This window comes from Anser cygnoides, chromosome 13 (assembly GCF_040182565.1).
Source record: "Anser cygnoides isolate HZ-2024a breed goose chromosome 13, Taihu_goose_T2T_genome, whole genome shotgun sequence".
Lineage (NCBI taxonomy): Eukaryota > Metazoa > Chordata > Aves > Anseriformes > Anatidae > Anser > Anser cygnoides.
The window spans coordinates 8,218,315-8,231,454 of NC_089885.1; the positions used below are offsets into that span (position 1 = coordinate 8,218,315).

The following is a 13,140-nucleotide window of genomic DNA, read 5'->3' on the forward strand; positions in this document are numbered from 1 at the left end:
AAGAGCTAGAGCAGAGGACACTGAGGAGCAGGCACAAAGAAGCAATGCCCTGGGTGTGGATCTATTAAAAAGTTGCATTGCTTTTCTGGTTTGATGATGCTTCTTCCCTATTTTCCCTCAAGAAGCTCTAAGCCATCACCCAAGAGATTCAGAGAGAAAAGAGATGGGGCAGACCCTGCCTATGATTTGGATTTTTCACAAAAAAATCACAAAATCACAAATTTCCACAAAATCACTGCTTTCCTCATGTTCTTGTACACAAGAGACAAGAGGCTGGAGTTTACGTGATGCTTCTTTGTTGCATGACTAAGAGCTCTTCAGCACGGTTGTGTTTCTGCACTGGAGCTCTGTTGGCAGTCACAGCCACCCACTCAGCTCAGCTTCCACAAGCAAGTATCTCCAGTAGAGCTCCTAAACAGAATTTCTAAAATAACTCACTTCTATAATAACTCACATCAGCCTGCTGGTGCTGCACAGGTGAGAGGGAACTTGCTGGAAGGAGCATGCATTGGCTGAAGCCTGGGAGCCTGCACTTCACAGGGCTTTTGGGACATTCTGCAGGGCTTGCCTACAGAGGGGACAATGTCATCAGTTACCTCGCTATCTTCCCTCCTGCTGCTCCCTTTGGTCCCTAAGGTTTCTGTGGGGAGCAGCTCTCCCACACCTGCTTAACCACATCCTCATCCAGCTTTCATCTGTTCTGGCTGTGACTGATGGAGGGGGTAAGTGCTACCTTTCCAGCAAACTTTGCTTCTCATTACAAAAACCGAATTGCATCTGAGCTGCTCCCAAATTCATCAGCCTTTGGAGCAGCCCAGCCAGAAAGCACAGGAGAAGAAACAGATCTGTGCCCATTGCTATCAGGATGTCGTTCTAATGAGCGGCCTATTGCAGGCGACAGCAGGGTACTCCATCCTAAAGGAAGAATCTGAGAGACAAAGAAAAGCACTTTTGAAGTTAAGGCTTAGCTAGCAAAATATTCCTTTTTTTTTTTTTTTTATAAAGAAACATTTCAGCCACTGAATTTAAACCCAGACAGATAAAAAAATTCTCATGTTGCAGTCAGGCAGCGTGCACAAGAGCTGAAAGGGAATAAGTACTCACCACTGCGAGCAACAAATCACTAAAATCCAATCTTGACCTGCGCCCAGGTTTTAAATACATTTTAATTAAAGAAAATGTAGAAATTGTGAGTACTTAGTGTTTCTGTAATGCCAATGTGAAACATCATTTATGGATGTGCAGGGACATGCAATAAAATACATTTGGAGATTGAATTTATTGCTGATTTATAGTTGTGGGTGCAGAACAAGCCTTATTCCTCACTGTGCCGCTGCTCCTGTCCCACACCTGTGCTTTGGCTTGAAAGACCTACCCTTAAACTGGGCTAAGAGAGACAGGCCTGTTGAAAAGGAGCTGGCTAGTAAAATGCTTTCAGACACTGTGTACTAAATTTATGTTCCAGGCAGCTTAGAAAACAGCTATGCTCACTCGTTTTAAAAATAAAACTGCCACTGCAGAAACACACGCTGTTTCCATCACACCTTCATTTAGGGCTTAGGAAAGCGCCAACTCCCACACCAGATGTAGCGGTGCTGGCAGAGGGGAATTCCCCATAGGAGATGAACCCGGGTTTGCTCACTTGGACTCTAAAAGGATGATGAAGCCGTCTCTGGCCTGAAACTCACTGCTTGGTGAGGCTGCTTCCTCAGCCCTTCCTGTGTGAGGGTCCCAGGCCTCAGCCCGGACGCGCTGCCTCATGAAGTCTGCTCCATCGCAGCCAAGCACTTGCAGGGCTGAAAAAGAGGAACTGATCAAGAGAAGAAAACCTCTTCCTCACAGGAGGGCTCTCTCAGAGCCTGGTTAAAAGCAAGGAAGGTCGAGGTCACAGGCAGGGGAGCTGGCTGCCAGAGCAGGAGAACAGGAGGGGATAACTCCTGCTCGCAGAGCAGGCCTGCGGCGACAGAGCCTCCGCTGGGACTTCAGTCACATCCGAGGCTCTGACCTTTCAGCAGATAAACAGATTTTCCTTGCCCCTTGAAAGGGACCTGTCTCTGCACCAGGTTCAACACCTCCAGGCAAGTGTGAAGCAGCTCAGCTGTCACCCGGCTCGTCCCTGTGATCGCTGAAGGGATCAGCGCAGATGAAAACTCAGACCAAGCGCGGCTTTCCCGGCCTCGTGCCAACTTCGCTGCATTTCCACAGCTCAGAAGCACTCTGATAAACGTGTCTGGAGAGAAACATTTCAGAGACGTAAGCTTTGCACCGTCTGCTTTTCCAGTTAGCTTTTTCCCCTGAAGACATCTTCTTAGACAGCCCATGCAGTTTCTGGGCAACACGATGAAAGCATCCATACTCATTAAAGCAACCTTTTATTAGCTTTTTAACAAAATACTTTTACCAAGGGGAAAAAACAGACCACCTAGAATTTTAAAAGCCATTTTCTCTAGTCCCTTAAGTTACTCTCAGGTGTCATAACACTCCGATAACAACAAGATCTTCCTGCCCTACAAAGCACGTAGGGAGGAAAGGCTCTAACAGCTGTGTGTGCACACCTAGAAGTACTCCACCCTCCCCTTCCCACCAGAATTTCAGCAGATTGTTAGGCTGCCCAGGGGGAATATAGTTATCTCAGTCAGCCCACAGCAGGTAGGAGAACTGGCCAAGTGGAAAGCAAGCTGTGAATTGTCTGGGAATGGACAGACTGAATGCAGTGCTCTGCCACACACACAGACCTGTTATTATGTTCACAAATATTCACAAGTCGTGGAGGATTTGGGCAGGCCGTGGTTCTGCGAGATGGGAAGAATCAGTTTTTAGGCTCAAAGCACTCAATCAAAAACATGACAGCCACAGGACACAAAACACCAGCCTGGCACCAACCCAGCCGACCGACTCAGATCTGCTCAGGACTTTCCAAGGAGTGACTTTGTCCCAGAAGACTTAATGCCAGATCAAATATCAGCTGTGCTCCTGCAGCCAGCGTAAGGCACTGAAGCTAACACACCATCACATGGCCACAATCAGATGTGGGCACTTGACTGTGGAAAAAGTACAGCCTGGAGATCTGAAATCACGTGGAGCCTATATAATTAACTGAAAGTTTCCACTAATGGTTTAAGCTCTGCTCCCATGCACCAGACAATACTGCGTATTTCTGTGTGCTTATTTGGCTGATTTGGGGCAACTGGAGGAATAACAGACTGAAAACTGAAAATTTCCAGATAATTTAAAATTTCTCCAGCTACAAAAAGCTGTGGCTCAAACTGAAGATTTTCAGGCTGTCCCAGAGCTTGGAAAAGCTTCTCAGGCAAACTGCGCAGCCCCGGCAGGACATGCACTCCAGATCTGGCTCCAGAGTTCTCAAACAGCAGTTCTCCTGCATTTTTGAAATATATATATTACACGTATTTTTTTAAACATGTATATTTGCCCACAGCAAAGTCTAGCAGGACTGGAAGACTGGATCTCTGTGATCCCACCACAACGACCAGCAGCGTATCCTCTGAAGGAAGGAGAGCACAACTGCAGCTATATATACCCCATTCTCCACATGCGTAGAAGCCATTCTCCTTGAACTGAGGGGTTTATGATGTACAGGGAGAACAAATCATCCTGGACATATCTGGGGAAGTCCTACACTCCCTTGCCACTCCCTCAGTAAACAATGTGTAGCTAAAATAAATTGAAGAGATGAGCAGTAACTTATTTTCCCGTCTGGAAAAGATAGTTTAACTACTCAATTAAATATTGCCTAAAGCCATATATTGCCTATTAGAGTAGCACATCCCATCTGCAATACAGACAGATCTTGGTCTCTTATTACTGGTCTTCAGGCTGTCTGATACTTAAAAATTCTAGTTTAATTAGATGATACCTTCCACAAATGCTAAGCTATTGGCATAAGATAATTAAAATAGTATTTAGGAATTTCTGCCATCCAAGAAATCTTCTGTAGGAATCATATGTTCTCTTACACATAATAGCAGGTTGCAAGCAATACTGAATAAACAGATGACATTATTTCCTAGCTCATGTTGTTTTGAAGTACAGGGCTTCAATCTGGGCTCCTTTCTCTCCCCCCCAATAGTTTGCACCCAAGACCATCCACAAATCAGATGTTTGTGCAATATATTTCATCGATTTCTCTGAAGTGTTTATCCAATATTGAAATAGACTATTTTAATACTGAATTAAGAAGCAAGTATCTCCATTATGAGGAGCTTTAATTCTGATTGCAGTTATTATACCTAATTATAGCTGTCTTGAAACAATACAGTGAGTTGGAGAGGTTTGGGTGCAACGCCTGTACGGGTAGTCAACTCTTTGATGTGCTGAAATACATTCAGTCAATCCCCTGTCAGGTGTAATGCTGAGGAGCTCTGCTGGAGCATTAAAACGGCACAGACACGTGCCTTCAACACTTTTGCAGAAGTGCTATTCAGGAGGTAGCTGGGCAGCCTCCCGGAGCAGCATAAACACAGCCTTGCCCTCATGTACCACCAGCTTTTTACCAGGTGGCCCTTCTGTAGGCTAGAGAAAGTAACAGCACGCTGCAGGCACCCACCTTTAGACATTCCCACTGGGTCCACGTGTGTTACCGCCCCCTTTTCTTGCATGTGGGAACTGGGAGGATGCAGGTGAAGAAGCAGCAGCACAAGCTGTGCTCAAAGCACGGGTGACTCACCTTCCCCCACCTTCCATATGCCTCACCCCATCAGTAGTCCACCCTCCGTAGGATGATGAAAGGAGGTTTGCAGAACGCTGCCTAGAATACGTTTATATTTAAGGACTAGTTCAATCGGTTCCTTCATTTGCTTTGTCAGATGATTTTCCATCTCTTCACCCCCTATCCACCTCCACCATCTGCTACCATCTGCTTAAAAGTTTGGGGGAATTTACACGTGATCGAGAATTTTGCACCGCAAATACAACTGAAGGAGGTCAGTCTTTTTGCATTCGCATGTGCTTAGAAAAAGCACTTTATGCTTCAGATCCCCATGATAGGGCTCCTCAGGAGCTCCACATCCTAGCTCAGCTGGGAACCACATAAACATCACTTTCTTCACCAATCTGTGGTATTTACCCTTACCATTTGCCAGGATAAGGGATTGCCTTCCTGTACGAACACAATAAAGAATCAGTATCTCTGGTCCCTTATAAACTCCTGCATGAAAACCCCGTAACTTTGAAAAAAACAGAAAAATTCCCACCTACAAACAACAGATCTGCTGCTGCCACTGCTCCAAGAGTCTTGTACTGTCAGTGAACATCTCTGAGCAGGAGGACCAGCAGGCTTTATCCCAATGCATCTGAGCTACTATGACTACAGATATTTTTTTGTTCACCTTTTCTGTAATCCTATTAAACTCCTTACCTTAACGATATAACCACTGGATGCTCTGTACTTTGTAGTATAGTATAAAGAAATCACATACATGAATCACAGGAATCAGCCTTGGACAAAAAGGATGATGGAAGATGCAAAAGTATCTGTTAGATTGAAGGATTTTAGATTGAGTGTCCTATCTGTAGTTTCCTATTGCTGCTTCCTTGGTAGTAGCAGTTTATGGAAGAGCTTTGGACAACTCACTCAGCCTTCGCACATCCCCCCCAGAGGTGGCTGGAGCACTGGTAGCTCCTGGACAAACAGCTGTCAGTACCTTCTATACGCACTTCTCACTGCAGGTTTCATGAAATCCCATCAAGACAAAGCCAGGAAAACAACTTCCCTCCAAGAGCTTTACCCGCTATATTATTAAGGCCTTAGAGGTTAAAAATAAATAAACACGTGGATAAATCCAAAAGATAATTCCTTCACTGCTAGATTTGTAACAGAAGCTGCCCACATCTCTCAGATCCCTGGGTACGTATGCAGATGTTTCAGCCATATGCAACAACATATGGCACGCTTCTTGCGAGAACTAGTCATTTTTGCTGTGTGAGGCTCCAAACTCACAAAAATCATAAACACGGAGCATCCCAGCCTGCTTAGGACAGAGAGAGCATCTCTGCTGCCTTCATTTCCCCCTGCCAGACTAGCTGCCCACCAGCTGAGCACTATATTAGCTCCTTCCCTCTCTCACCCTGGTACAATTCAGGCATTTCTCTGCAGCAAATACCTCGCTTCCAGACCAGAGTGGAGGCAGCCCACGCTCCATCCTCATGGGCTCACTGGAGGGTGTGCTCCATGCCCCTGCCCCACCTGGTGACAAAGGACCCAAGAGCTTCTCCTCACCTTCACCCCTGGGTCAGGGGACTTTGCTCCACCACAAGCAGCTGTGTTGTTAGCCAACGACGTTAGAAGCAGACACCTTTTATCTCAGTCCAGCAGCCCGGTGTTTGATCACAGTGCCTGGTGCCTCTGCTGGAAGATCAATAGGAACAAATTAAGTGCTGCTCAGCCTCTGCTGATCAGATCCCCTCCCTGCCCCAGACATCCCCGTGTCAGAAGGGACCGGTTGCATACAGCCTCCTTCCAGACACCCTTAGCAGCAGTGCACGTGTGGACAGCCACCAGCTGAACGGCGAGTCTCAAAGCTCCAGGCATTTCTCCCTTCTGATTAGTGACCAGCTTCTGCATTTGTGAAAGTTATTTGTAGGGCAAAGAGATTTTTCTGGATGCCGGAAGAAAAGTCCCTAGCTCAGATGAAATTCAATACAAGCGCATGAGATTGAAAAGGTCACGGTTGTTAGACTGGACAAAATTTAATTCTTCTTGGTTACAACAGTGAGAGAGGGAAAGAGAAGCTTGGGAATTCCAGCCTGACTTGAAGGAAATACGAAAAGGGATACAGAGGATATTTTAATCTTATAAAACAAAATGCAGACCGGCATGCTTCGCAATGTAACATCACAAGCAAGTTTCACATTTTTACAAAATTCCCCAAACAGAAAAATCAGAGTAACTGCTGGGACTAGGGAGGCTTAGTCCACGAAGCCTGGAGTGGCTGCACACCTCGCATACGCTGGGGAGGACCAAAGCCCTTACAACAAAAAGCCTGCCCCAAATAGTTTGGTGGCCGATCCACTGGGCCCACATTTCTGTGGAGCTGTAACTGAACCATGTAGCTTCAGCCAGGTAAAAGTGGATGGTTTTGACCGATGTGACAAACACAAAACAGCTCTGTCTAAAACTGAAGCCTTTCTGGGTATTTTGATTTGCAAAACTGTTACGACTGAACACGTACCCCACTCCAAAACATACATTCAAACTTTGGCAGCTTCCCTGGGGCTTAGGGTTTCATTTCCTACTTGCTCTACACAACTCGTGTCGATGCTTTCCCATACACAAATACAATTTACCAATTCCTTAAACACAAACCTGTCGTTTGCAGTACAAATATGAACTGGAGCATAAACGGAGCACTAAAAGGCATGAATTCTTGAGATTTTAGTTCCTCGAAGTACTGACTTATTACTGAAAAACCGTGGGTACTCTGCTCACAGACAAGTTTCTATCTTCAAATGCCTGTCAAAAGCAGAAATTATTCAATTAATGTGGCTTTCTGCAAAGACACAGCTATTTCAAACCTCTGTTGGAAATTTATTGAAAGAAATGTCAGTGTTTACATGTAGGAGAGAATGTTTGTTTTGGAGGGGGAAAAAAAATCAGAGCTGCAAAGATATGAAAGGATAAAAGCTGTTTATTTTTGGGTTCTGGTTCTCAGTTCCTTGTCTAAATAAGAGACTGCATCTCTAAAGCAAAGCCTGGTTGTGAAGCCCTGAACCTCTGCCCACTCTCTCCTTCTGATCGCAGCATGAAAAGTAGCTGTGGATGACACAGGGCTGTGAATCAGTACTCTGCTCATTTGAGAGTACAGGAGCAGCAGATTTAGCTACAGAAACAGAAGAATACCTCTAAGCTAGTGCTACCCCATCCCCGACACCCCTGCTCACTGATACCCAGTTCGCTCTGCTTGTCGGAGCCTGCCAGTCCGCCTGCTATGGGGCAGAGGAAAAAGCCCTAAGTCACAATAAGTACATTAAGGGAAATGACTTGGTTAAGTCACTACACCCTGGAGCTTGAAAATTTGCTTGCCAAGGTGTTTGGCCTTGAGGTTATCGCTGCAGTCTCCTCCCCCTGCACCCTGAGGGAGCAGCATCTGCTCCGGATGAAAGCAAAGGAGAGGCTCTAGTTATCAGGGGGGCAATTGCTTGTAAAACCAGAGCAACAGCTCGGTGCAAACTACAGCAGCACTTCGACTCGACCTTAGGACTTATTAAAATTTGTTTCCGTAACTTGGTATATTTTGTCCACTGTGAGTCCTGAAAAGCCTCAGATACATAACTGTCAAATCAACGAGACACAAAGGTTATTTCCGAGGGCATTCACAGGCCTCCCCTAGACAAGCACATGGGAACAAACTCTTCGCAGCCACCCGTGTAACCTCCCAGAGAAGCAGCACTACCATGGAGAGAAAACAAATACACCCCATGTCCCCATGGCAAGGCAAGTGATGTTATATGCCTTTTTTTCTTGATCCTTCTGAATCCTCTCCCAGGTTTACCTGCTTCACAGCCACCTATGTCGTATTTTATAAGCAGAAACATCCTTATTTTCTTCACAGGGCCTTTCCCCTTTCTCCACAAGCTCATCTGCCTTGCTGCCACCTCTCCCCCAGACTCAACCCCTCTCCAAGGCAGCTGCAGGAGGCAGGAGCAGCCCTTCCCTATGCCCACCGTGGGGTAGAGCATGCAGGGACCCCAGAAGCGGATGGCACAAGCCGAGAACAGCACAGCCCAGGCTGCCCACCCTACAAGTGCCTGCCCCGTTAATTGATTTGTTCCCAGCTGCGATGGCAGGCATCGGTTTCTCCTGGCCGGGCTCATTATGCTGCCATCAGTACCAATTTGCTACCTGCACTGCAGGGAGGCTTGGGGAGCTTGATAGAGATGTCTGATCAAAAAGAGCTATTGCCAAGCCTGCACGGCTTCCAGGTGCTGACACGTGCGTCCCTCCCAGCATTTTATTATTTAAACTATTTCTCTTGTTTATGACCTAAAGGCTTAGTGGTTTATAGTGCTAGATGAAGAATGCCTCCATCTATTGGAAAATAGGGGGGAAAAAAATAGTACACATTTCAATTTTCTCCCAGGTTCCTCTTGGCATCTCTACAGCTGCTTTCTCACTGCAGATATGTAGTAGGAAAAGTCAAGTTTATCTCATTTTTGCAGGAAGAGCTATTGAAACAAGAGGAGGCTTCCTCAGAAGCAAGACCCAGGCCCTGGCCCATGGTCCAACCGGACTTCCCAGCACTGGTGCTCCTCGGGGGCAGCTTCGCAAGTGCCACCTCGGCCCCAGTGCCCTGGCAGAAGGTAGGCACAGCAGCCACAATTTGCCTACAGCCCACCTCCTGCTGGTGCAAAACCAAACCGCAATTGCATGTTTACCTGCACAGCTTTTAAATTTATTTTTTGTTAAGGATATTGGTAGTAAAGAAAACTATTCTCATCCAGAGGACACCAGACAGTGCAGGAGCTGCTACTTCCTTTTCATTCTGCCTACTGGTTTTTAACATACCAAATCCCGAGCACACAAAAGCGAAATCTTCATTCCCGGCAGGACAGATACATGACATGTTTCCGTGCTTACTGACAACCTTGACACGCTGTTAGTGTAATCATTTACATTTTGGCATTCTTGAACAAGAATAAAGCAAGTCAATGACCTCTGCTTGACTCTAAGTTGTTTTCTGCCTCATCACAACACACAGATTTAGAAGGATAATTACCTCATTACTTCTAGATGACAATCTTGAATTAAACTCCGAGGTCTCCACCGTCTCTCTCTTTGCAACTGAAATCACTCCAGACACACGAACAGAGAGGGTGATAACAGGAAGGCTTCGCAGGGCTTGTGGCGCACCCTCACAGAGATAAAAGGCCGAGAGCCCCCCTGGGCAGGCGGAGAGGGTGCAGAAGCCCCCACTGCACGGATGGGGGCTGGAGCCCACCCTAAGGCTGTGGCAGGCACCAGTCCAGCTGCCCTGGGGAGGAGCACAAAGAGCTCCTGCTCCCTGAGGCCAGCTCCCCCAGGAAACTGCTGGACAGACACACCTCGTACACCCTGAGCTCAACCACCATGAACCAGGCTTTCTGCATCACTCCCCACCTTGGGCCACACGTATTTTTGGAGGTGAGTCTTGTCCTCTCTCTCCCTCCGTCGGCTCCACGTGCTGGGTGCTGCCGGCTGAGCTACTCTGGAGGAGCTGTGCTGCTGCTGAAGGGTGACAGCTCGCAAGCTTACAGCACCCCAGGGCATGTGGAGAGCCAGGAGTCCCCAAATACCACTAAAACGAGGTAGGGCAGAGCAGCCAGCACAAGCAGCACGCCCCAGAAAAAGGGACTGCAGTCCAGCACGCATTCCTCAACAGCCACCCAGGCTCGCAGCTGCCACTGCTCGAGCAGAGCTACTTCAACAGCAAGCAGCTGGGGAATGGAATTGGCTGGGTCCCAAATAGGCCAGATTGGGTCACGGCACGAGTCACTCGCTGCTAGCCAGGAAGAGGCAGGCAACCGGGATGCATTTGGGAACCTGACAGAGGTTAATACCAATGTTATGCTTCAATGTTTGCTGAAAATCCGGTTGTCTCGCGTGCTCTGCGCCTTTCCCACTGAGATGGGAGCTGCCCGGTCACCTTGCTCAGCGGATGCGGTGTAACATCTTGTACCAAGCCACGCAATACTTGCCTGTTTGATCTTGCATGTGCTTTCCATCCAGTAATCCCCCTTCCCTGTGGGTTCCGCAGTGGGTCATCGCTGGGGACTGTTTGTTCAACCACCCTTTTATCAGCAAGAACATCACACGCTCTTGCACATGTTGTCGAGCGTGTAATCCAACCCGTGCATGCTCCTTCACAAGAGGAGCGTGGCCAGTAACCTCCACACAGCTTACCACAAGCTCTAGGTCCAGACAAATACACAGCTCAGGCACAAACCCAGGCTCAGGCTCCTGCCCTCCTGCTTAACACACGACCATGCACGGTGCTCGGTGTCAGCATCACCATCGCTGCCAAAAAGAGCTGAAGATGAAAGGGACAACCCACTAATGGAAATTACTGATCAGCCCCAAAATCTGCACTCCTAACTTCAAAACAAAGTAAAGCACCAGCTGTAGCCTTGCCTGACTCAGAGTTCATAGACGTTCAATGTAATATAGATACTCTTCATTTTTTCTATCATAATTATGGAGTAATTTGAAAATAATCGAGGCACATCTTACTCTAGGCAAAAGCCAGTAGTTTGTATTTATATAAGCAGGTGTTATGTGTCTGCCAGGACAAAGCTGGTTTCAGTTTGGGCTTTTTCCCAGTAAGAAATGTATTATTTCAGTTGCTCTGGATCCATGTGGAGCCAGTGTTAGCTAGTCTATATTTATGGTGCTTGATTTAGCCCATACCATTATATATTAATGCAGGCTGCCACTTAGCCAAGGCCAAGATTTAAAGTGTTATTGTGTTTTCCTTCGGATGCTAACTCTTCCCCGAGCGTTCTTGCTAGCACTGCACAAATCAGGCAGTTCATCACTCTCAGGCAATGGTGCTCAGGGCTCCCAGGAACTCGGCCACATTTTTTTCAGTCCTGTTTTGTTGTTGTTTTGTTTTTTATGTCTAAGGCATCAAGCAGAGTTGTGGGATACATCAGAATGTCAATGGGAAATGGGCTCCACTTGTTCTTCTAGTACCTACCACAAGTGCTTTTGTTTTGCTATAAGCTCTAATTATCTGTTTCAGTTTCACCAGTTACATTCCTGATGAGTGAAAGAAATGAGAAATCTGCACATTCCATTACACTGTCAGCAAGTTAGCCCTGATTAAAATATATCTGTGTTGTAAAACCAGGCTTGCATTGAACCTGTTACTCCTTCAGCTCTCCAAAATGCAACCAAGAAGGGTCCAAGCACAGCTGCCCAAGGAGAGCACCTTACACATTTAAAAAGGATGAGCACAACTCTCATGCCCTAAAGCCATCCATTTAAGCAGTTGCTGATCTGCAAATAAAATCCATAATGGCTTTTAAAATGTTGCTCAAATTAGTGCTTAATTATCAGCCCTCCTCTGGGAGGTCAGACTGCGTGTTTATTTAAATGATTCCTTTTGCAAGGCTTTGGATGGTCTGACAGTCTGGGCTACTGAGGTCAGTGGAAATTTAAGCGCTGCTGGAAAACTTCAGCATGTGCATGGGGTTGCAAAAGCAGCGCCTGTCGGGGGGAGGCTTGCTCTCAGAGGAGCGTATTTGAGTTGCCAACAGCATTACATCGCTTGCCTCTACCATCCCTTAGATGTAGTAAGGCTACTGACTTAAAACCTCAATTCCCCTTCTTGAGAATGAAGGAATAAAGCTGGATTTAGAAGAGGAAAAAGGAACTTTTTTTCATGAGCTGGCAAAGGGAGCTGGTGCTGAAAACGGAGCCTGTGATTTTGCTGCGCGCTGGTGAAAATTGAGAGGATTGGAGTGCAGTACAGCAGGAGAGGAGACGGCCCAGTCTTGAAGGTTTTCATCAGGAAAACAGCCTTTCCAGGTCTTGTTTTACCTCTCCAGTGAGTCAGTGAAGTTCAAACGACCCAAGAAGAGACTTCAAGGTGATTACAGAGAACTGAAAATAAATCTGGGAGACAGAGAGCCAAGGAAAGAGACCTCAGATATTCCAGGCTCTAGAGGACCCTGCTCTTACCAACAATGCTGCCTGCTCCTTGCCCCTCGAGGGTCTGTTGGATCTACAAAGCTCTGAGTTGAAGTTTCCATAGATGCCCTTGACTGAACCCACATTCCTCTCAATGCCAACACGTGGGAGCGAAGTTCTAAGAGCTATGGCAGCATTTTGGGTGCTAATCATTGGGAAAATGGTCACCTCATAACATTTTCAAAGTCCACCTGGAGCTATCCATTCACTTGAGTAGCTTAAAGTACAGCATGTATTCCAATTTTATGCTACATCTATATCAATGTCTAAAATACCTGTGCAGCAACTGCTGTGATTATTCTGCATTCTAGTCTATATGTAACATAAAATTAAAATAGGTTCCAAGAGGACTCCGAGACATGTCTCGTAGCAAAATTAGTTTGTGTGACTCACATTTATTCAAATTAAATACAGAAATAAAGTCAAGAAAGTAATCAAAATAATATTTAGTGGAC

General features: G+C 46.4%; 1 long non-coding RNA gene across 2 annotated transcripts in view; it reads right to left on the minus strand.

The window, feature by feature from the left end:
- Positions 1–964: 964 nt before the first annotated feature.
- LOC106037768 (uncharacterized) overlaps positions 965–13,140 on the minus strand; it is a 75,874-nt gene continuing 63,698 nt past the window's right edge. The window contains exons 2-4 of one of the 2 annotated variants that reach the window (XR_010834815.1): positions 7,325–7,471; positions 6,239–6,367; positions 965–1,796 (exon numbers count right to left, since the gene is read on the minus strand). This is a non-coding gene — a long non-coding RNA (uncharacterized lncRNA). The other variant, XR_010834814.1, reaches the window with a different exon arrangement.